The sequence below is a fragment of the Octopus bimaculoides genome, chromosome 3 (assembly GCF_046866305.1).
Source record: "Octopus bimaculoides isolate indiv1 chromosome 3, ASM4686630v1, whole genome shotgun sequence".
NCBI lineage: Eukaryota > Metazoa > Mollusca > Cephalopoda > Octopoda > Octopodidae > Octopus > Octopus bimaculoides.
In genome coordinates, this window is record NC_142930.1 from 138629955 (window position 1) to 138656473 (window position 26519).

The following is a 26519-nucleotide window of genomic DNA, read 5'->3' on the forward strand; positions in this document are numbered from 1 at the left end:
TTCTTGATTTAAGATTTTATTTTCTGAGTTCAAATCATAGTGATGTTAGCTTTGCTTTTCATTCCTGCAGGGGCTGTAGTAGAAGTATATCCCAATCAGGTAATGATGTTAATTAAATTTGCTTGACCCTTGCCTAAAATGTATGGCCTTGTACCAATGTTAGGACTTATTGGGTGGTTGTTGTTTGGCCCCATGTCTCTGACCATGCAAACCTATGATCAAAGACATTCCAGCCATGACCACAATGTATTTTTTAGTGGGTATCTATAAATCTACTCTATTTTATATTTCTAATCCCAGTGCACCATTTTTACTCTCATACCAAACACTCTCCCTACATCTATTTCAAAGCCCTTCTACATTGATTGAAATTATCTCCCAGAAGGAGTTAAAAACATTATCATTCAATGGAGAAATAATTTTAAATGCTTGATAACTTAAATTTTGGGGATTTCTTTTGAAAAGGACAAGCATTTCACTCTTTAAAGGTTACATGCAGAGAACAACTCTCAGTTATTCATTCTCAAGACAATTCTATTTTTCTACACCAACGATCATATAATCTTGTACATTTACTTTGTGATTCTAGAATTGCTTCCAATATTTGCTGAAATAAAACAATAATACTCTCTCTTTCTCTCTCTCTCTCTCTCTCTCTCTCTCTCTCTCTCTCTCTCTCTCTCTCTCTCTCTCTCTCTCACACACACACACACACATTAATATATAGTAGAATAAGAAATAGAAAAACCTTGGTGAAGTATTATATATTTGAAAAAATAAATAGAAACACCTTTCCTGATAATTTTTCCCCTATCTAAATATTGATGTGTCAAAATTATCAGATAAACCATTTTTATTCATTCTTTCAGATATCATCATCATTTAACGTCCACTCTTTATGCCGGCATAGGTCAACCCATCTAACCCATGCCAGCATAGAGAGAGGATGTTAAATGATGATGAGGATGATGATATTTGGAAAAATGAATAGAAATTACTTTTCTGATAATTTTTCCACTATCTAATTATTAAAGTGGAAAAATTATCAGAAAAGCCATTTCTATTCATTTTTTTTTCAAATATATAATACTGTACCATTATTTCTTATTCTACTCAGGGCCAGCCCTAGGGTTGCTGGCACCCTGGGCAAGCTGAACTTCAGTGTGTACAAGCTGACAGTTGTGGGAATTTCTTTGTCTTTGTCATACCCTCCTTGGCACCCCCTAGCACATGGCACCCCAGGCGACTTCCTGAATTGCTGGTACCTTGAGCCAACCCTGATTCTACTATGTGAATATATATATATATATATATATATATATATATCATCATCATCATCATCATTGTTTAATGTCTGCTTTCCATGCTAGCATGGGTTGGACGATTTGACTGGGGACTGGCAAAGCAGATGGCTACACTAGACTCCAATCTGATCTAGCAGAGTTTCTACAGCTGGATGCCCTTTCCCAACGCCAACCCCTCCGAGATATATCTCGTCATAATTATTTTGGGCTTAGATCTTTGGTGATCAAAGCAGTGTTGTTTTTCATGCAGATGGCTTTTTGGAGTTATTTATACTCACATATTATTCTGCCTCTGTGCTTCCTTACGATTCTACATTTATGTGTGTGTGTGTGTGAGAGAGATAGAAAGTGTGTTTAGTGTCATATCCCATACTATGTATTTACTCTTGCTGTGAAATTAGATCATTCAGTAGCTTTGGATGAGGACTGAAAAAAATTATACAGTTCTATATTTAAGAGATGAGGAATTATGCACATTGTTTACATTATTTACATTTGAGAGGTATTTGTCCTCATCTTGTTTGTTGTTAACACGTTTCAGCTAATACCCGCCTCCAGCCTTCTTCAGGTGTCTTGGGGAAATTTCGAACCTGAGTTCTCATTCCTAAGGTATTTTACGATGTTATTATTATTATTATATTATTATTCAGGTCACTGCTTGGAATCGAACTCAGAATCTTGGGGTTAGTAGCCTGTGCTCTTAACCACTACGCCATATGCCCCTGGCCAATTATGGAGTGAATTTTAGGGCTTATAAATCTAATATTTTTCTATCCTTCCTTAATACTGGTTCCCATATGCTACTCATATCTGCACTCAGTCTGCTTAGGAGGTTGTTGTGTCCTAGCATATGTGCTGCTTCTTTTAGTTTTCATATTTTCCAGCAGTGTTCTCTATCTATTATTGTAATTTTATCCCACAGGGGGAGGTGGTCTCCATTTTTCTCTACATGATCAGCAATACCCGATTTATCAATATCTCCCCAAGTCACAGGTTTGCGATGTTCGTCTACCCTTATTTTGAGGGGGCGACATGTTTCGCCTTTGTATAACCTACCACACCATGGGATGGAGTACATGCAGTCTTTGGTCATATTCTCTTCTATTAGTGGTTTCATTTGAAGGAGAAATTTGCGAAGTGTTGTATTACTCTTGAATACTGTCCTGACATCATATGGGCCGCATATCTTTTCTATCTTTTCCAAGAGGCCTTTCACATAGGGTAGACAGACTGTGGACAGTTTATTGGTTTCATCCCCTCTTTTCTTCCTAATTGGAGTGGAAAGTATATTTTTGGGGTAGTTGTTGCTTAATAGATTGTTATTGAGCTTGATCATTTCTTCGTGGTCTGTATCATGACCACTACTTATATTCTTTGCATGATGTTTTAGAAACTGAGCAATCCATCAAATGTAACTAATATAAATAATGAAAATAATTAGCTCTGTCATTCTTACGGCTCATCAGGGTTCTCTCACCTTTTACCTCTTTGCTGCCAAATGATGATAGCAAAAATTTACTATATGAAATTAAGTGTAATAGTTGGAGAGGAGCACTCCGTCGGTTACGACGACGAGGGTCCCAGCTGATACGATCAACGGAACAGCTTGCTCTGAAATTAACGTGCAAGTGACTGAGTAATCCACAGACACGTGTACCCCTAACGTAGTTCTCAGGGAGATTCAGCGTGACACAGAGTGTGACAAGGCCGGCCATTTGAAATACAGGTACTACTCATTTTTGCCAGCTGAGTGGACTGGAGCAACGTGAAATAAAGTGTCTTGCTCAAGGACACAATTCGTCGCCGGGAATCAAACTCACGACCTTACAATCGTGGGCCGAATGCCCTAACCACTCAAGGACACAACGTGTCGCCGGGAATCAAACTCACGACCTTACAATCGTGGGCCGAATGCCCTAACCACTAAGCCACGCGCCTTCATAATAGTTGACATAAGTTAATTAGATAAGCGGGTATGGTGCTTATGTTCAGCCTAAACATCTGTACATCAATATCTGCAGGATAAATCTAACAGTGGAGTGGGGTAGCTTGAATGCTTGCAACAGAATGAATTCCTCTGGGATCAGTTTAGAGCATTTAATTGATTAGCTTACCTCACAAACTAAAGGCACCTAAGGCCCAGGAGATCATGTTAAGCCAGGTAACGTGTTAGAGTTATTAGTTAGACATTATAATTACAAATATTGATTATTTTTCTACCTAGGTTTATTCAAATCTAAAAATGGTGTTTACCCTGCCAGACTTAAATATTAATTTATCTGATGAAGCTAAGCTATTTGCGTACCTTCCCACCATTTCCATTCCTCTTACTGATCTTGTATTGATTATCATAAATCCTTTGTAAGTCTTTTATACTTCTGCTATTATTGAATTGCTTTTATTCAACTATTTTCAGTTAAAGGTCAATCACTCTGTAACCACACAAATTTGCTTTTTCATCAAATCAACAGAACGTGTCATTTTTTTTACTGCTAACTTGAGGTTTTCCTTATGTATGTATGTGTAAGTGCACATGTGTGTATATACATACTCTTTTACTTGTTTCAGTCATTTGACTGTGGCCATGCTGGAGCACAACCTTTTAGTCAAGCAAATCGACCCCAGGACTTATTCTTTGGATGCCTAGTACTTATTCTATTGGTCTCTTTTGCCGAACCGCTAAGTTACGGGGACATAAACACACCAGCATCGGTTGTCAAGCAATGTTGGTGGGACAAACACAGACACACAAACATATGCACACACATACATATATATATATATATATGTATATATACATATATACGACGGGCTTCGTTCAGTTTCCATCTACCAAATCCACTCACAAGGCTTTGGTCGGCCCGAGGCTATAGTAGAAGACACTTGCCCAAGGTGCCACGCAGTGGGACTGAACCCGGAACCATGTGGTTGGTAAGCAAGCTACTTACTATACAGCCACTCCTGCACCTATATACATATATATGTATGTTTGTGCATATGTATGTATATTCTTTTATTCTTTTACTTCTTTCAGTCATTGGACTATGGCCAAGCTGGGGTACTGCCTTAAAGGGTTTAGTCAAGCAGAATGATCCCAGTAATTTTTTTTTTTAAACCAGGTACTTATTCTGTCAGTCTCTTTGCCAAACCAATAAGTTACAGGGACATAAACAAACCAACACCAGTTGTCAAGCTGTGGTGTGGGGCAAACACAAACACACTCACTCACATACACACATGTACACGCTTACACAAACACATACACACACACATACATATACACCTGGCTTTTTTTTAGTTTCCATCTACCAGATCCACTCACAAGGCTTTGGTTGGCCCAAAGCTATAGGAGAAGATACTTGTCCAAGGTACCACACATGGTGTGTGTGTGTGTTTCTCCCCCACCTTACCTCTCTATAAATGGTGTTACTTTATGTACATCCCTATAACTTGATGCTTTTGACAAAAGAGACTGATGAAATAATAACCAGACTTAAAAATAAATATAGGAGCCGATATGCTCAACTAAACCCCACAAGGTTGTAGTCAAATGACTAAGACAAGTAAAAGCTAGAAGCTAAGCAAACAGTAAACAGCTTTTATATACATTTATGTGCAAGATTCGAATGGTATTCTTAAGAAATTCACCAGATGACCCTTGAGTGCCTTAAGCAGGGTCTACTCTGTTGTAAGTATTCAAGACAGCTCTCTTTCTAAATACAAGTCTCAGAAACCCTGAAGAAAAGCCATGGGTATTACTATCCTATCTTTTCTATAAAAATCAAAAAAAATAATAAATGAAAATATTTCATGTTTCTGTTTGGTTTGCAAGATTTTTATTGTGATCTCATGTGTTAAAACATATTTTGTTGTATCTCAGGAGAGTCATTATACCAATAACAAACCTGCATACAGGTTCTATTTCACTTCGTTATTATTTTTATTTGCCACTTGGTTAATTGCATAACCATTTAACTAATCAATTGTTCAGTCAATCAGTTAGGTTTTTCAAAATCCTTTTGTTGTCATTCATCCCATCAATGATGCCCCCTCTCTATTTCAAGTCTGAACTTTTCTAATACGACTGAGTTAGAAAAATTTTCAATAGATAAATACTCAGGTGACTGTCTTACAGATCTTGATTTCAAATCTTACAGCAGGAAAACCATTTTATCTTTGAATGAAAGACATTCTCTGGAGTCTACTCTCCTTACTTTACCTTAACATGGAAAGTTTCCAGGAGTAGAACACATATCTTATTCAAGGAATTAGGAGTGGAGGATTTCTCTTTCAACCATGTAATACAAAATGAGTTAAACATCAGATATGTGCACTCTTGTGACCTCTTAAATATTTCATTATTATTATTAATAATAATAATAATAATAATAATAATAATAATAATAATAATAATACAGAGTTTTGCTCACATTAAGTTTAACTGGGTGCAGACACAGCTGTCTGGTTAAGAATTTTGCTTCACAACAACAGAGTCAGTTAATGAAATGTCTTGTGCTATTTATACCAGCTTTTTGCATTCTGAGATCAAATCCCACCTAGGTGAATTTCATCTTTTATCTTTCCAAGGTCGACAAATAAGTGTTAGTCAAAAGTAGTGCACTGGTAGAATTAGATTATTGGATGGGATGTTTTATATTTGTTCTCACTCTTTATGTTCTGAGGTCAAATCCTGCAGTACTGCACTTACTTACTTAAGCCCTTTGCTCCTAATTAGGATGTTGTTACACAATGCTGCACACAATGCACTCAGTGTTGTTTTAGTTTTTGAATGATGCCATCACATCCCACTGGTCAAGTGAACAGGCCAACATTCCCTCTGATTGGAAGGCTAGTCCATCACTGGGTCATTCATTTATAATTTAGTGGACTGGAGCAATGGGAAACTAAATGTTTTGCTCAAGAGCACCACTCAGTCTAGGAATCGAACATGCAGGGACCGCTGCATGGTACTTTGGACAAGTGTGTGTTTGTCTCCCAGCACTACTTGACAACTGGTATTGGTCTGTTTACATCCCTGTAAAAAAAGACTGATAGGATAAGTGCCAGACTTAAAAATAAGTATGGGAGTTGATGTGTGTGTGTGTGTGTGTGTGTGTGTGTGTGTGTGTGTGCGTGTGTGTGTGTGTATGTATGCTTGTGTGTTTTCATGTATATATGTATGCATGTGTTTGTGCCCCCCCCCCAACACCACTATTACTTGAGAACTGGTGCTGGTTTCTTTATGTCCCCATAACTTAGTGATTTGACAAGAGAGACAAAAAAGGATTGATAGAATAAGTACCAGGTATCAGACTTTAAAAAGAAAATAAGTACAGGGGTCAACTTGTTCAAATAACCCTTCAAAATGGTACCTCAGCATGGTCGCCATCCAATGACTGGAACGAGTAAAAATTAAAAGAGAAAACATCCTCCCGATTCATTTCCACCTTCTCCTCACTTCACTTTCACACCTCTCCTCTATCTCTCTCTCTCTTTTCTACTCTTCTTTTTCTTTCTCCTCCCATTTTTTGCCGTCCCCTCCACCCACACTTTACCACTACCACCTCTGATCAATCAACCGTTTTTTTTCTCACACCAACCCTTTCTTCATCTGCATCTTTTTTTTTTTTTTCCTTTACCTCCAAAGCCTTCTTTTTCTTTCTCCATTTTCCTTAATCTCTCCTCCTAAACCTCTGAAGCTTTTCTCATTTGCCCCCTCTTCTTCATCTTTGTATTTTTTCTTACTCAACTCTTCTCCCCCCCCCCCCGCATTACTTGCCGTCATCCAACAGCTGTCCATAATAGAATGTCTCAGACTACCCAAAAACATGGATACTGGACACATCTAAAAGCAGACTAACACATATCTAGGCACATGCCCACACTCATGCACATAAACGCACATAGGCACACATATAGTTAGACGCACACACACACACACACACACACACACACACACATGCACACACAGCTGCTTAGTCAAACACCTATGCTTGCACACACACACACACACACACACACACACATACACTCCTACAAAAACATGCTTAAAAGCACATAAACATCTCAATGCACATGCAGTTAGATATTCTTTCTCCCCTCATACACACACACACACACACACACATACACACTCTTCCAGTTTCTAATCTCATCAATATTTTTGGCATTTTTATAAAATTTTTCACAAATAAACTGTCATCATTCACTATCACTACCACCACTGCAATAATGATGACGATAATAATAATAATAATAATAATAATAATAATAATAATAATAATAATAATAGTAAGGAGAAGAAGAAGAAGAAGAAGAAGAACATGATGAAGGACGGTGTCTCTCAGTAGGCAGTCATCCACTTTTGCCTTCATTTATCAAACCTGTGTGTGTGTGTGCGTGCATGTATGTATGTGTGCATATGTGTATCAACATTCATTGATTTTATTTGAAAATGCACATGAACACACACACACATACGCAAACATACACACACGTGCACGCGCACTTACATTCTACTAGATACACCCACCTACACAACATACAAATATGTATGCTTAACACACAAACCTACATACATGCATACATCCACCCAAGTACATTCACACATCAGTTTACACACATGCATAAATACACCACACACACACGCACATATACATGCATGCACGTACACTCACACACGCACACTTACACACATCTTCCTTTTTAAAATCTCACATCGACAAATATTGATCTTAGATAAATATTCATCAATTAAACAGTTTCTCTTTATATTCTTCTCTCTGTCCCTTTTCTTTTCTTTGTGTGTGTGTGTATGTGTGTAAGGAAATTTATTTTAAGCTGAAACTTCACACATTGCCACTCTGAGTTTTACATTTTACTGATTTCTAAGTAATGTTAGAAACATATCAAATAGTCTTATATTTATATATATATATTAAATAAAAGCTGCTGAAAGTATCCACTAACAATAGAAGGTCTTTTGATTTGTTTGCAGCATGTATCAGTGTAGCACTGTATGACCTGACCTTCAAACAATGAGCATTTTAAAATATTTCAGCAAATATTGCAATTTATAGTGACAAAGCTATATTAGCTCTGGGCATCAAACAGCTTCTTATCATATTCTTGTTAACATGTATCTCGCATTCAATGCTAGTGTGTCATGAGTCAAATTTTTTTGCCAAAACGTTTTCAAAATGCTTACTGAGTGAATGTTTAACAATCTTGTATGATGCTGTTACATGCTCCAACTAAATTATAAGATTTTCTTTTGTAAATGGGTGTATGTATGTATGTATGTATGTATGTATGGGAGAAAATGTAGAGATAAACAGGCTTGGCAAGCTGATATACAAAAATTATTAAATACATTTAATACAAAGAATGTACATATATTTACATATAAAAAGGTCCACTTACACAGAATAGAACTGATATCAGGAATTAAAGGGGTTGAATAAGAGTTTTACAAGTCCAACAGCTGTTTCTTATTTCTTTATTGCCCACAAGGGGCTACACACAGAGGAGACAAACAAAGACAGACAAACGGATTAAGTCGATTATATTGACCCCAGTGCGTAACTGGTACTTATTTAATTGACCCCGAAAGGATGAAAGCGCAAAGTCGACCTCGGCAGAATTTGAACTCAGAACATAGAGGCAGACAAAATACCACTAAGCATTTCACCCGGCGTGCTAACGTTTCTGCCAGCTCGCCACCTTACAGCTGTTTCTAGGGGCTTGGTAGTCCAAAATAATGATTGTAAATTGATTCTATCATTGGATAATACCAGCCTCCATCTTCAGGGAAAAACTTTACATTTGAGGTGCATGTGTGTGTGTGTATGTGTATGTATGTGTGTATGTATGCATGTATGTATGTATATATGTATGTAGGGTATTCAGCCTATGATCGTAAAGTTGTGAGTTCGATTCCCAGTGGCACATTCTGTCCTTGAGGAAGACACTTTATTCCATATTGCGCCAGCCCACTCAGCTGGCAAAAATGAGTAGTACCTGTATTTCAAAGGACCGCCCTTGTGAAATTCTGTTTCACGCGGAATCTCTCTGAGAACTACATTAAGGTTATACATGTCTGTAGAGTGCTCAGTCACTTGCATGTTAATTTCACAAGCAGGCCGTTCCTTTGGTCAGATCATCTGGAATCCTCCTTGTCATAACCAACAGAATGTCAGTTATGTATGTCTCTTCTATTTCTTAATTATTATAAATCTTCCACTGAGGAGGGAGCCAGTTTCTAACAAAGATACAAGGCTCCATCTTTGGGATGTAGTTAACACAGACAAATTCACATTTGGAACTTGAGAAAGAGTCTTGCATTATATATGTATATGTTGGTGTTGGTGACATTATGTCTTAGCATCATGTGATAGTTATACACAAGTGTCATGTCACTATCATATAAGAAGTGATATCTCTTTCCAATCTTCTGTGGAAACATGTCTGGCCATGAAGAGGGAATGTCACCTTGTTTGGAAACAGGGAAAGGTTGGTGACAGGAAGGGCATTGGACTATTGAAAATCTGCTAATCTGTATCAATAAATTCTAACCCAGCCATGCAAGCATGAAAAAAGTGAATGTTAAAATGATAAGGATGATGGTGGTGGTGGTGATGGTGTTGTAAACTATAAGATCATTCGATTCATTTTCCTTATTGCCTGAAAATCAGTAAAGCATAAAATGCAGTGACAAAATATGCCTGTTAAAGATAGAAAATCCCTTTGATATTATATTCCCCTTGATATAAAAACAAACAAATATTCACCACCATTTAGGAATCCAATTTAAAAATTATTGCATGTAGATATTACTTCAAACCACTCATTTGCCATTAAGAATGATTTAGCAGAAAAAAAATGTTACATTACCATTATCTACTGTTTCATCTGGTATGGCTTCCTTCAATATAGCAGCCTCTAATTATAATGTTGCATAGAAACACATGGTTTTAAGAATTAATAATAATAATAATAATAATAATAATAATAATAATAATGATGATAATAATGATAATAATAATGATAATAATAATAAATTCTTTTAGTCTAGGCACAAGGCCCGAGATTTTCGGAGAGGGGGCCAGTCGATTAGATTGACCCCGGTGCGCAACTGGTACTTAATTTATTGACCCCGAAAGGATGAAAGGCAAAGTTGACCTCAGCAGAACTTGAACTCAGAACATAGAGACAGACGAAATACTGCTAAGCATTTAACCCGGCTGCTAATGTTTCTGCCAGTTAATAATAATAATAATAATAATAATAATGATAATAATAATAATAATAATCCTTTTTACTATAGGCACAAGGCCTGAAATTTTGGGGAAGGGGACTAGTCGATTACATCAGCCCCAGTGCATAACTGGTACTTATTTCATCAACCCCAAATGGATGACAGGTGAAGTCAACCTTGCTGGACTTTGAACTCAGAACGTAAGGACAGATAAAATGCCTGGCATACTAACGATTCTTCCAGTTTGACACCTAATAATAATAATAATAATGATAATGATAATAATAATCCTTTCTACTATAGGCACAAGGCTTGAAATTTAAGGGGTGGGGGAAGGAAGTTAGTCAATTACATTGACTCCAGTGCTCCAGTGGTACTTATTTCATTGGTCCCAAAAGGCAATAATAATATTAATAATGCTTCCAAATTTTGGCACAAAGCCAGACATTTTGGTGGAGGAGGTAAGTCATTTATGTTGACACCCACCCCACCATCACACACACACACACACACACACACACACATACATACTGCTTGACTGGTACCTGTTTTATGGACCTCAATAGGATGAAAGGCAAAATTGACTTCAGCAGAATGTGAACTCAGAATGTAAAGCCAGATGAAATGCTGTCCAATGTGCTGGCAGTTCTTCCTGCTTACCACCTTAATATTCCTTTCTATTATAGGCACAAGGCCTGAAATTTTTCAGGAGGTGCAAAATTAGTACCTACTTCACTGGTACTTATTTTATCAACCCCTAAAATTATCTGCTTCAATGGTACTTATTTTATCAACTCCTAAAAGGATGAAAGGTAAAGTTGGCCTTGGTGGAATTTGAACTCAGGATGTATAACCAGAAGAAATGCTGCAAAGCATTTCATCTTGTTTGCTAATAATTCCGTCAATTCCACATGGCCAGCAGTTTTAAGAGGAGGGGAAAGTTAATTACATTGATCATAATACTCAACTGTTATTTTATCCATCTCAAAAGGATGGAAGGGGAAAAATGAACCTTGATAGAATTTGGTCTCAGAATTTTGTTTGACATGCTAACAATTCTGCTAACTCATGTCTTAATGATGAGGATGATGAACATGATGCTAATTCACAAACACTAAGGAATGGAAAACACGAAAGTTGTTTGGTGTACTACTACATTTAGTCATGGTATGGGCGGTAGAATCACAAACCATTTCTTTAAATTTAGATAAATCAGTAATATCATATAATTTTTAACAAGAATACTGTTAAATTGGGTTTTAATTGTGCATTTAATTTTCCTACAGAAATCTTTGTGATGAGAATCATAAACAGCTGTCTATATCCAAGTCTTCCTCCTGGTGTAATTACTTTGACTCCTAAAATTATCCATTAAATAATTTCTGTCTTTTGAGATTGGTAGTTTATTGTGTGAAAGTATTTATAGTTTATAATTTGGTTTCTCGAGATTATTCTGACTTGACTGAGATTCTTTTCAAATAAATATTCAATAAATGTTCACATACATTCAGAGATCCTGAGATGGATTTTTACCCATGTGTTTGCTGAGGTACATCTAGTCTTCAGAAAATAGCATTATCAAAACTATAAAATTATTTGAAAGTCATCATAACAAACCAGACCTTATAATCAGGGTACCAATTGCAGTGATCTTTGTATTTCAGTAGAGATGATTATATTGTTCCATGTGAATTCTAACTTAAGCAACCTCTCAGCACCAATAAATCAGAATATATTTGCTGAAGTAGTTTTAAATACCTAATGATTGAACACCTTGGTATACATCTTTTATCTTTTACTTGTTTCAGTCATTAGACTGCAGCCATGCTGGGGCACTGCCTTGAAGATTTTTAGTCAAATGAAATGACCCAGTACCTTTCATTTGGTTTTATTCTCCTTTTTAAAGCATGGTACTTATTCTATTGGTCTCTCTGCCAGACCACTAAGTTATGGGGATGCAAACACATCACCACCAAGTGGTGGGAGGGACAAACACAAACACAAAGATATGTGTGTGCGTGTGTGTGTGTGTGTGTGTGTGTGGGTGTGTGCATGTGTATACACAACAGGCGTCTTTCAGTTTCTGTCTACCAAATCCACTCACAAGGCTTTGGTCAACCTGAGGCTATAATAGAAGATGCTTGCCCAAAGTTCCACACAGTGGGACTGAACCCGGAACCATGTGGTAAGAAGCTTGCTATATCTAGGTCTTCCTCCTGGTGTAATTACTTTGACACCTAAAATTGTCCATTAGAAAACAAACAAAAGATTTTCTTTTGTTTACAAGCATCTATCATTCAATATTTTTATTATCACGAGTAAGAATTTTTATATTGAAATATTTCAGAATGCCTTGCAGGTAAACACTGAGTAGTCTTGCATAATACTGTTATATACAGTCTAACCAAATCAAAAGGTCTTTGATTGTTAACGAGCATTGCACATTCAACCATTTTGGTTTGGTATATAAAGAAACAAAATCATCTGATTCATTTCTTTTATTATTTGGGAATTGGTAAAACATGAATCCCAGAGTCACAATTTGAGAAGTTGCAGCTTAAAATAGGTTTTATTATAATACTCCAGTTCATTGTGTTGAATTCATTACTTTATCCAGTTGTGTTTCTCTCTCCCTTCTCTGCCCTTTTCTCTCTCTCTGTACACACGCACGCACGCACACACACACACATTGGAGTGGAAGTCTCTGCATTTCATGCTGTCTCTCTTAGAATTGACATTTTGGATTTTCTTTCAATTGTCTGAAATCATTGAATTTCATTGAGTGGAATTCATTAACTCTTCCTTACTCAGTTGTTGCCAATGACTTTGCTTGCTCCCTCCTCACAAGCTGTCTAACCATCTGGCTACATGAGATCAGTGTTTCTCCTTCCAAGTTGCCACTGGAAATTATATATATATATACATATATATATATACACACACACACACACATATATATATATATATATATATATATATATATATATAGAGAGAGAGAGAGAGAGAGAGAGAGAGAGAGCTGTTTATATTGATTTTATATATGTGTGTATATATATATACACATAGAACTGTTTATATTAATTTTATATATATATATATATATATATATATATATATATATATATATATACATGCATATATATGCATATATGTGTATGCATATATATATATATATATATGTATATATATATATATATACACTCACATATATATGCATATATATGTATGCATATATATATATATATTTGTATATATACAATACTTATACACACACACACACACAGATATGCGTATATGTACAGTAACAGAGGGAAAGAAAGAGAGAGAGAGAGAGAGAGAGAGAGAGAGAGAGAGAGAGAGAGAAATTAGTATTTTATTTATCTGTTTTTATTTCATATCATATTTGTTAAACAATGGCGCTGTTGGCTACAGATTGCCAACAGAAGCATACACTGGTTCACTGCATTTCAGATGACGATAATGACAAATGAATATCTATAATGTGATGCACAACAAATTTCTCAAAGGACTTATGCATAAAACACCAAATTTTTGCTGATCTTTATATCCTTCACCAATGTATATTGGCAAAACACACACACACCACAGATGCATGTGCCACATCATCTTGTTCATGCCTTCTTTTTCTCTGAGCATTAAGTCTAGTATTGCCAAAAACATCATACCTCTAATAAATAGGTATTTTCAAATCAATCACCACTAGAGAAAACTATTTAATAGAAACACTCTAAAACTGAATTATAGCTGTCCTCCCAATAAGAATGATCTCATAACACACAAACCAGCTAAATGTGACTAATAGACATGTATTTCATCAGCATCATTATCATCCATTTTCCATGCTGGCATGGGTTAGATGGTTTGACTGTAACCAGTAAGCCAGAGCTGTGCCAGGCTACAGTATGGTTTGGCTTGGTTTCTGTGACTGGATACCCTTCCTAGCACTAACCACTCCAAGAGTGTAGTATGTGTCTTTTTATGTGTCTCCAGCACTGGCCATGACTACAATTTCACTTGGTTTGATATGTATTCTGAAGAACAGCATATCACCAAAGGACTCAATCGCTTGTCATTGCCTCCGTGAAACTCAACATTGAAAGATCATGCTTCACCGTCGTATCCCCTGTCTTCCTGCATCTACCCTTCTACAGGTTACTCCACAGTTAGAGATCGGAACTTCATACAGTTGAAATGAGTTAGCCATCTAATAATGAAGTGATCATATGTGAAGCAAATTAATCTTCATCAAACCAATCTTTTATACCTACTATATAGGTTAGTTAGGATGTAAATTTAAATAATCTTACTTCTATCATACTTCTTGCTTCAGATATAAAAGAAAAGAAGCATACAACCTCGTCCAGTTACATTTGGAATTTGAAAGAATGTGCCACTAATTTCAATAGCAGGTGAGAGATCCTTGAACAGTGCACACCATATAGAATTGGATAAAAATATATGAGATGTGTTGTTGTTAGCACTCCATCACTTACGACGACGAGGGTTCCAATTGATCCGATCAACGGAACAGCCTGCTTGTAAAATTAACGTGCAAGTGGCTGAGCACTCCACAAACACGTGTATCCTTAACATAGTTCTTGGGGAGATTCAGTGTGACACAGTGTGACAAGGCTGATCCTTTGAAATACAGGTACAACAGAAACAGGAAGTAAGAGTGAGAGAAAGTTGTGGTGAAAGAGTACAGCAGGGTTCGTCACCATCCCCTGCCAGAGCCTCGTGGAGCTTTAGGTGTTTTCGCTCAATAAACACTCACAACGCCCGGTCTGGGAATCAAAACCGCGATCCTATGACCGTGAGTCCACTGCCCTAACCATTGGGTCATTGCGCCTCCACATAAGATGTGTATAACTAAAAAGAACCTCATACTGAAAACCCTTAACAGTTCTGCAAATTATCTAAATGCAAGTTAAGAAATCTTTACCAAATGTTGAAAATTTGAAAGTGACCTTCTGAAATATTGGAAGTTCACATTATCATCTGTCTGTTCAAATGGATCAATACTTAACTATCACACAATTTCTTTCTCTTAACCTCACTTATTCTATTATATTTCTGCATAAGAGTCAAGTTCATTATGTCTCTTTATTTTACTCTTTAATTGACATTCTTGAACTCACCTTTGCACTCTTTATTTCTCTTTATATGTTTCAAAGCTACTTTTTTCTGTTTTGCTTATTTCTGCTCTACACTGATCAAAAGATAAGGTTATTGATATTCCTCCATTTACTTTGTTGTGCTACAATGCATTACAACTATTCATGTTATTGCAAGGAGGTGATGAGTGCTTACTTTAGAATCAGCAATCATTTATTCAGGACAATTATGCTACTATCACTTATACAGCATTTGAAAGGATATATCCCAGTAATCCAGTATAATACAATACACCACACTTATACACAAAATCAAAATAATACAATGCAATATGATATATGATAATAATATAAGAACAACACCAGGAGGCAGATATGGAATTCCTACTGCATAAGCCCTAGATAACATCATCATTATCATCAAATGTTTGTTGTCCATGTTGGCATGGGTCAGACGGTTTGACCAGAGCTGGTAAGCTGGGGAGCTGCACCAGACCCCAGTCTGATTTGGTATGGTTTCTATGGCTGTATTGAATAGAATACAAGCATCATGACTTGCTTTTTGTTCTTCATTTGTACTCTGGAATTATGAAGGTAACTGATGCTAGATTTACCATCATGTAAATGGTGCTGCTGAATGAAAGCCCCATAGAAAAGGTGCCCACAATATATAAATACACACACACACACACACACACACACACACACACACACACACATATCTAAAAACAAGATATTATAATGATTTCCTATGTAGCTATGAGGCCACAAGATTTGGGGGTGAAATAACAATTCATTGTACTGACTCCAGACTTCTATTGTATTCATATTACTGACCCCCAAAAGAATGAAAGGCAAAGTTGATCTTAATGGGATTTGAACTCAGAGAATAAATAGCCATAGTCCAGGAGTAACCCCCAAGCTAGGAAAAAATGCATTAGTCAAATTTTTATTTCAACAAATTCAGGCCACCAATAGAACTTCATTACTGCTACCAAAAACACAGGCACCTGAAGATGGAACTCATTTTCTGACTTTTCACCCAGACAGATGCCTGAACAGGATAAACTACCCCTATTTTGCAGAAAAAAGTGTAGGCGGCCGGCCAACCCTACAATGTCATTCTAAAATTTAAAAAAAACACATCAAAATCTCTAAACTACAGATAGTGCATGATAAATTCAAAACAATATAAATAAACACACAATATATTTGACAGAGTAATCTGAATACTGACTAATCTGAACACTAAAGGATTAATAAGTCATATCTCACAAAGGCTGCTTCCTTTTCTGTTTCTCTCTCAAATAGCTAAAAGCTTTCCTAATCACTTCCTCCTCCTTTTTTTTGTTTTTGTTGTTTTTATTTATTTATTTATTTTTTTTTTTTTTTTCAAGAATGACAAAACCTACATGACCACTTTGCTTGAAGCTCCCTTCCCTCCTGTAATACATAATGTGACACTTTCAAATGCTCCCATTCTGTATTTTACACTTGTCCCATCATCTCCAACAGCAAGTGTATAGCTGGCCCTAAAACTCAATTTCATATCTACTATCCTCTTTGACTGCATCACTATCGGCCTTGTTTATTGTAGCAAATATAAACTTTGTAATTCCCTATACGTTGGCAAAACTGGACATTGTTTCAGTTACCAGTTGTGCAAGTATACATGCAGATAGATTAAGAAATATTTTGTTCTTCCATCTGGTTATTGACTATTCTATTTATTCCACTGCTTTTATCCTATTTGTCAATATTATTTTATTTCATTCCTTCAATCATTAAAATTCTCCTAAAATATATTTCTATGTTAACTTTTGCAATTTTTTTTTTTTTTAATTTAATTTTTATTTTACTTTACTTTAATGTAGTTAACATAAAACCCTTCAACTTTCACAAACTTTATTTTGTATCCGTGCCAACTGTTATCATAAAGTTTCCAGGGATGGTGTTCTTTTTCTCTTATTCATCATCATGAATTACAGAGTATTTCATCATCATCATTGTCATCGTCATTGTCGTTATCATTATCATCATCATCATCACTTATTATTATTATTATTATTATTATTATTATTATTATTATTATTATTATTATTATAAACTCCAGTGTGTTTCAGATTTGGAATATAACTGAAAATATTTATTTTTGTTCCTTTTTATTGTTATTGATCTACGGTATTTTTGTATCATATCGATGTATGATATTTCTGTATGATATTGATATATTATATTTCTAAACATATATATTTTATATGATGTAAGTGTACATACTATTATTTATCACTTATATTAATTATTGTTGTCCATTATATCCAAATCGTAGTACAATGAATATTAAAATTTATTTAACTATTTATAGGATGTTTAGGAAATTAAAATATTGTTTGTAGATATAACAAAAATTGATTTTATATCATCTTTCCTTTTATTTCTTAAATACCAACATAAATGTAGATTTCAATGGAACTTGCTGGAAAATTATACAATAATTACACGACACATGAGTTGTGAATCCATGTTAAAAAGGAACAGACATCAGGCATGGAAAATTTTTAAGCTTAATTTACAACAATCAGAGCATATTTGTGTAAATGTACAAATGGAAATGTACAAATGGAAATGTACATCATAAAGCCAGGAAGGTCATTTGTTGCAGGAATGTTATGGAAAATGTGGATATTTTCATATTTTCATGTCAACCAAACAATTTGTGTTGTAGTGTTTAATGTGTGCAAGCAGATAACTATCCTTAAGTAGAAAAAAACGTCAAATAAGTAAATATGATCTTAAGCTAATCAAAATTATTCTGTTGGAGCTAGACTAAGATTATTGTCTAGCTAGGAGAGAGGGAGAATGAAATGACACAGTAAAGAGATAGTTTACGCATGGTTGTTACCCGAATAAAAATCATAAATAAACAATAGGCACAGGTACAGCTGTATGGCAAGAAGTTTATTTCTCAACCACATGGTTGTGAGTGAACTTGGTAGACGGAAACAGGAAGAAGCCCACCATGATAGAACGCTAGCCACTACACATTCTTTATTTTCTCTCCCTGTTTCTTTCTGTGTTCCTTTCTGTGGAAGAGCATAGGCTCGAAACATTAAAGATTTTTTCACTTCATGAGCATTAAACTAATACATCTGTTTGTTGTCTACACCACCTGTCTTTGTCTTTTGGTTTTTATGAATTCTCCCTATATATATATGTGTGTGTGTGTGTGTGTCTATGTGTCTTTCTGTTTGTGTCTGTCACCCACCACTGCTTGAGAACTGGTACTGGTGTTTGCATCCCTTTAACTTAGCAGATCAGCAAAAGAGACTGATAGAATAAGTACCAGGCTTAAAAAAGAAGTACGGGGTTTCATTCATTTGACTAAAAATTCAAGGCAATGCTCCAGCATGGCCGCAGTCTAATGACTGAAACAAGTAAAAGTTAAAAGATAAAAGATAAATAATAGCTAGTCAACTAGTCTAGCATCAAGCAAATAACTAATAGGGAACACACAGATTCTGACTTCTTTGAGTAGGTGAAATATGGTTCAACATACTTCTAGTTACTGATTGGCTAAAATAGCAATCATGACAATGGTGAGCATACAACGCTCATGTGCTTTGTAAAACTTGCGCTGAAAAAAAAAGAAATGGCTCACAAACTATAAATTTCTAATTGACCAAAATAACACATGATAAAAAAGTGAAACTAAACTGGTGATCTGCATAAGTTCACTGCACTACCTTCTTCTAGATTATTAGGGGGAAAATAATCAATAGGGATCAGTTTAAAATAACATAGTGAAAATGGAATGAGAAGGCAAAATTATTAACAAAAGTAAATGATAATCATTGTGAGCCACCCTAGGGACCAACAGAAAAATGCTATGTACACACAGGCAATATGCGACTAATCTGGAATCAATTATTGTTGTTGTTGTTGTTGTTGTTATTATTATCGTCATTATTATTATTATTCAGTAGTCTTATTTTGATCACATGCTTACACTGCACAACTGATTGCAGCTCTGTGTGTCTTAGGTATGTGCTGTGGTTTGTTGTGGTGCTCTTATTTTCACTGTGTTGAAAGTTTTTATTATTATTATTATTATTATTATTATTATTATTATTATTATTATTATTATCATTATATGAGAAAGCAGTGCATACCATCAAAGTGACATTGAGGTAAAATATATGATGCCCAGTATACACATCATGAATAACCGTCTGATAAGAGTACACCAGGCACATGCATCACAACCATCTGTGTGTGACATGGTGATCTCATATCAAGATAAACAGTGCATGACCTTACTGGAGGAGCCAGTTAGAATTTTCTTGAAGTTGAGTAGCCCATTCTGCTCAAAAGGTCCCTGAATAAGAGTTGTTTAAGGATGTTGAATGAAAAATCCATGTTTCCAAAGCTGAATTATCTAAACCCCAAAGAATTCCTCTCAACAAATAGCTATGATGCTCCCCCACTACTTCTGCTCATGAACAGAGATGCACATATTGTCAGCCACTAAGAGACATGCTCAACTGATTATGGTTAAACAACTGACAAGCAAATCTGTGGTATTGAGCAAGAATATTTTATACCAAGACAAAACAATGTACATAACACTTCCACTCAGTTAAAATCAGAAGCCATGGGAGCCACTGGCAGAGAACTAGTAGTATTGTTAGCATACTGGACAAATGCTACAAAGCATTTTGGCCATCTTTATGTTCTGAGTTCAAATTATGCTAAGGAGGTCAGCTTTGTCTTTTATCCTTTTGGGGTTGATAAAATAAGTACCAGTTGGACACTGACTACAGACAAATATGGCCATAAATTCAGATCATGGCGGTGTGGCTTAGAAATGTGTGGGTGTGTGTGTGTGTGTGTGAGAGAGAGAGAGAGAGAGAGAGAGAGAGAGAGAGAGAGAGAGGTCTTGTATTTTAGCATTATTTGCTTTTGGATGGCCTTCCTATTGCATGGCTGAGCCATTATGTTAAATGGAAAGATTTTATTATGATAGTATTTCTATGTCTTACTCAAGTTTTGTGTTTCTTGATAGTATTGTACCAAATAGATCAGAACAGAAAAGACAAATCTCACTAGTATCTACAGCATTTGGAAGACTAAGAAACATTATCTGGAATCGGTAGGATATGAACCAGTGACTTAAGTATATGATTTTGCCCTTAAAAACCATTCAAATTATTTAAGCAAATGTTATGAATTATAACAACTAACTTCCACTCCATATACTCAAATCCCAACACTCAAAACAATCCTTAAGTGTTTTTTTGGTCAGCCAGGCCATAAAGGACCCCACAATGTGTGATCAATCAACATATTACTTAGGTTCATTACCCTCCGGTTCAAGCATCATCAAATTGCTTTCCTTTTCAATCATTGTGAAGTTGAGCAACTCCATAGAGTAATGCTCCCCTTTCAGTGTCCCACTTCTGCTTAAGCTCACACTTTTCCTTCCTTCCTTCCTTCCTATTCTTTCTTTGCAACAGTCTTCCATTCCTCTCCCACTTCCATTTGCTCTCTATCATCACAAGAGGTTAGGATGATACTACTAGGAGTGAGGGGAGGAGGATAAGTTGATTCTGTTGTTCCCATTTCTTGACAGGTACTTTATTTTATCAATCCTGGAGGAACGAAATGTTATGTTGACCCTGGCAGGATTTGAACTCAGAGCTGCAACAAATATCACAAAACATTTTGTGGAGAGGGATGCTCTACTGATTCAGTCAGATCACTGCATTGAGAGCTGCACCAGCACTAGGTTAGTACTCCTCTTGAAGCAATGTAAAGTGAAGCCTGTTGCTCAAAGACACAAAGCACCACTTGGTCTAAGAATCAAACTCATAACCTTATGTTTCGAAGCTTAACACCTAACATCTATGCTATGTACCTTCATAAACAATAATAATAATGATGATGATAATGGTTGTAATATTAATAATAACCTTTTCTTATTTTCTATAAGAGCCCATTCATTCATTTAAAGTGTGTTACAATGTGTAAGAATGTACATACATATTTATATAATTAATGTGTAGATGAAGCAAAAACGTTATACAATATCACAAATGTTATATAATATGAGACTTAAAAAACTTTAGCTAAAATGCAAATACTTCAGTCGAAATAAATTGTGCATGCTGAAGGACAAAAAGATTGCATTTACAAAAGAGTCCATTTGTAGAATTGTTATATCTGAGTATTTTCCATCATTTTTCTGTTTAACTCTATATTAATCTATTAAATGTTTTCATAAGAGCATATATACATTGCTGTCTCATTTGTGGGAGTTATCCTCCTACTGCCTGCCACTTCAGTGAATGCTTTGTTAACAAATATTTTTGAAATTTGTGTGATGGCAAAAAAATTTTTTTTTGTTTTTTTCAAAATGTAGTCATTTTCAATCACTTCTCTATGAAATGAGTCCATGCATACACAATACATACACATGTGTGCGCCCGCACGTGCACACACACACACACACACACACACACACACACACACACACACATTCAATTAAGAGAGTGATCTGATAGTTTTCAAAAGCTCATGAGATGTATTTTAAAACACATTTGTTGTTTGTAGCTCCATATCATCATCATCATCATCATCATCATCATCGTTTAACGTCCGCTTTCCATGCTAGCATGGGTTGGACGATTTGACTGAGGACTGGTGAAACCGGATGGCAACACCAGGCTCCAGTCTGATTTGGCAGAGTTTCTACAGCTGGATGCCCTTCCTAACGCCAACCACTCAGAGAGTGTAGTGGGTGCTTTTACGTGTCACCCGCACGAAAACGGCCACGCTCGAAATGGTGTCTTTTATGTGCCACCCGCACAAGCCAGTCCAGGGGCACTGGCAACGATCTCGCTCGAAAATCCTACAGGAGCCAGTCAGGCGGTACTGGCAACGGCCACGCTCAAAATGGTGCATCTCATGTGCCACCCGCACAAGAACCAGTCCAGGGGCACTGGCAACGATCTTACTTGGCTTGCCGGGTCTTCTCACGCACAGCACATTTCCAAAGGTCTCGGTCAGTAGTCATCGCCTCGGTGAGGCCCAATGTACGAAGGTCTTGCCTCACCACCTCAGCCCAGGTCTTCCTGGGCCTACCTCTTCCACGGGTTCCCTCAACTGTTAGGGTGTGGCACTTTTTCACGCAGCTATCCTCCTCCATTCTCACCACATGTCCATACCAGCGCAATCGTCTCTCTTGCACGCCACAACTGATGCTTCTAATGTTCAACTTTTCTCTCAAGATACTTACACTCTGACGGGTATTCACATTGACTTTACACATCCAACGGAGCATACTGGCTTCATTCCTTGCGAGCTTACGTATGTCCTCAGCAGTTACAGCCCATGTTTCACTGCCATGTAGCATGGTTGTTCGTACGCATGCGTCATACAGTCTGCCTTTTACTCTGAGTGAGAGTCCCTTTGTCGCCAGCAGGGGTAAGAGCTCTCTAAACTTTGCCCAGGCTATTCTTATTTATAATAATAATAATAATAATAATAATAATAATAATAATAATGATAATAAGGCCAGCAATTTTTTGAGGGGAGGGGTTTGTCAGTAACTTCAAATCCAGTTCATGACTGGTATTTCATTTTAACAATCCTGAAAGGATGAAAGGTAAAGTTAGCTTCAGCAGGATTTGAACTCAGAGTGTAAAGTACTGAAACTGTACAAGACATTTCTGTAAGGAGTCTGCCACTTCATCATCTTCATAAGAATAATAATCCTTTCTAGTATAGGCACAAGGCTTGAAATTTTAGGGGAGGGGACTAGTCATTTACATCACCCCCTGTGCTCCCCGAAAGGATAGAAAGCAAAGTCAACCTCGGCGGAATTTGAACTCAGAACATGAGGACAGTTGAAATGCTTAGCAGTATTTCACCTGGAATGCTAATGATTCAGCTAGCTCACTGCCTTAATAATAATATTAATAATAATGATGATTTCAAATTTCGGCACAAGGCCAGCAATTTTAGGGGAAGAGGCAAGTCAATTACATTGACTCCAGTACTCAACTGGTACTAATTTTATCAACCCCAAAAGAATGAAAGGCAAGTTGACCATGGCAGAATTTGAACTCAGAAGGTAAAGCATTTTGCCTGATGTGCTAATGATTTTTGCCAGCTCACTGCCTTAATGATAATAATAATATAAAAAATAAATAAATGCACCCTTTTAAAGCCTAACCAGGCTCATGGGCCCAGTTTTCCGGTTTCAATGGCGTATGTATTCCCCAGCTGGACAGGATGCCAGTCCATCGCAGCGTTACTCATTTTTGCCCGCTGAGTGAACTGGAGCAACGTGAAATGAAGTGTTTTGCTCAAGAACACAACGCATTGCCCGGTTCAGGAATCGAAACCACAATCTTTCGATCATGATGCTGACACCCTAACCACTAAGCCATGCGCCTCCATGATAATAATAATAATAATAATGGTTTCAAATTTTTCCACAAGGGCAGCCATTTTGTGGGAGGGGATGTGGCAATAACATCGACCCCAGTTTTTCATTGGTACTTAATTTATCGACCCCCAAAAGGATGTAAGGCAATGTTGACCTCAGAATCTGAACTTTGATTGTAAAGACAGACGAAATACCACTATAATAATAATAATAATAATAATGATAATAATAATAATAATAGGGGGAGTATCATAGCCATGTGTTGATAGGAATTCTTTGAGGTTTGGATAATTCACCTCTGGAAACATGAGTGTTTCATTCAACATCCTTAAACAACCCTTATTTAGGGACCTTTTGAGCAAGATGGGCTACTTGACATAAAGAAAATTCTAACTGGGTCCCACCTGCAAAGTCATGCACTGCTAATCTTGATATGAGATCACCATGTTGTGCACATATGATTGTGATGCATGTACCTGATGTACCCTTATCAGACAGGTAGTCATGGTAGGTATAATGGGCTTCGTATATTTTATCCCAGTGTCACTTTGATGGCATGTACTGCTCTCTCACTCAATGATAATAATAATCGTAATAATAATAATAATAATTAATTCATTTTATTGGCCACAAGGGCTAATATCAATTAAAAACATATAAGGACAAAGATAGGACGAAGGTTACAAAAGGTTTTGTCCGAATAATAATAATATTAATAATATTAATAATAATAATAATGATGATAATAATAATAATGGTTCCAAATTTTGGCACAGAGCCACCAGTTTTTGAGGAGCGGCAGAAGTCAGTTACATCAACTCCAGTACTTGATGGTTCGTTATATTTATCAGCCCCAGATTACCTTGGTATGATGTGAACTCAGACTGTAAATTCCCAGAATAATATTACCATAAGGCATTTTATTCGACTCTGTGCCAGTTCACTGAATAATAATGACAATTTTCTTCATTTGTCAAATTAATGACTGGAGAAAGAACATTCTTTTCATGCTCCTCTAAATGATACAACAAGCCAAACTTCGCTAGTTGTCATCTATTTAGCAATGCTAATATCAGTATTAATATCCTTTTATTATCAATTGCCATACCATTCATGAATTATCTTTATTCATCAGGGTGGGCAGTGAATGAGTGATAACAAATAATACATGAAAAAGCATGGACAATATTTTGTTTTATTCTATGTTCTTTTCTGTTTTTTTTAAATTTTTGCTATGCTTGATATTTTATTCTTGTTTTGTATGTATGTAATCATTGCAATATATCTAATTGGTCAGATGTCATGTGTAAAGCTGATTTCTACTGTGTTCATTCAACAGATGTCTTTCCTACATTACCACAATCACTTATCTCTCTCTCTCTCTCTCTCTCTCTCTCTCTCTCTCTCTCGCTCTCTCTCTCTCGCTCTCTCTCTCTCTCTCTCTCTCTCTCTCTCGCTCTCTCTCTCTCGCTCTCTCTCTCTCTCTCTCTCTCTCTCTCTCTCTCTCTCGCTCTCTCTCTCTCGCTCTCTCTCTCTCTCTCTCTCTCAAATGTCATGTCAGTTCCGTTAAAAGCTTTCATGTATGTAAATCATTGACTGGATGTAAATCTTCATTTATAAAGTAGATGGATGTTTTCTTTTTACTTTGTTATCATTTTTTTTCATCTTTGTAGTCCAGTAAATGGAGGGTAGCAAGGTGTGGGTTGATGTGTTGTGGGTGAAGAACATACCCTGGAGAAATACTTCCTGGCTACAAATCGATCCAAGTTAAGGATATAGTGAAATTACTATTACTTTCCTTAATATATTGCAAACATCTACCATCTTTGTTTATGGTACAATTTCATTAAATGGGAGACCTCTATTAGGCCAGATGTGATCTAAATTAATTGGAAATGCAATTAGACATCAATAAAAGACATTTCTGTTATAGTTATTTATTTAGTTTTGGTTTTCTTATTTGCTTGTTGTTTTGTTCCTTCCTACTCATATTCCCAACCTCTTCAGATGACAGTATAAGTTCTCTAGATCTATAAATTATTGAAAATGCTAAATAAAGACACTGTGCTTGGCTGCCCATGCTCGTTTGATGAAGGGTCATCATTAGTTGGTATCTTGTCTTTAGCAAGAGCCTCTGAGTGAAATTTGGCAAGAGAGAACAAAACTATTTTCAGGCTCATGGATTCCTCTTAAAATTTAAGGGTACTGAGGTTTGAGTTTTTCTTTCAGAGAGGGGCCCCAGTAGATACTAATAGGTCTATTGTTGGTTTTGCAGGCACTCCTTTCATACATCCTGATCATCAATACTCTCAAAATATTCTTCCCTGTTCTTAAGACATGTAATTTTCATAAAACAAGTCCACGTGGCAGTAAAT

The 26519-nt window shown here is 36.2% G+C and overlaps 1 long non-coding RNA gene across 1 annotated transcript; it reads left to right on the plus strand.

Annotated features, from left to right (window-relative positions):
• Positions 1-1123: 1123 nt before the first annotated feature.
• LOC128247275 (uncharacterized) lies at positions 1124-26080 on the plus strand. Its single transcript, XR_008263632.2, has 2 exons — positions 1124-1913; positions 25818-26080. It is a non-coding gene; the product is annotated as an uncharacterized LOC128247275 (long non-coding RNA).
• The last annotated feature ends 439 nt before the right edge of the window (positions 26081-26519 follow it).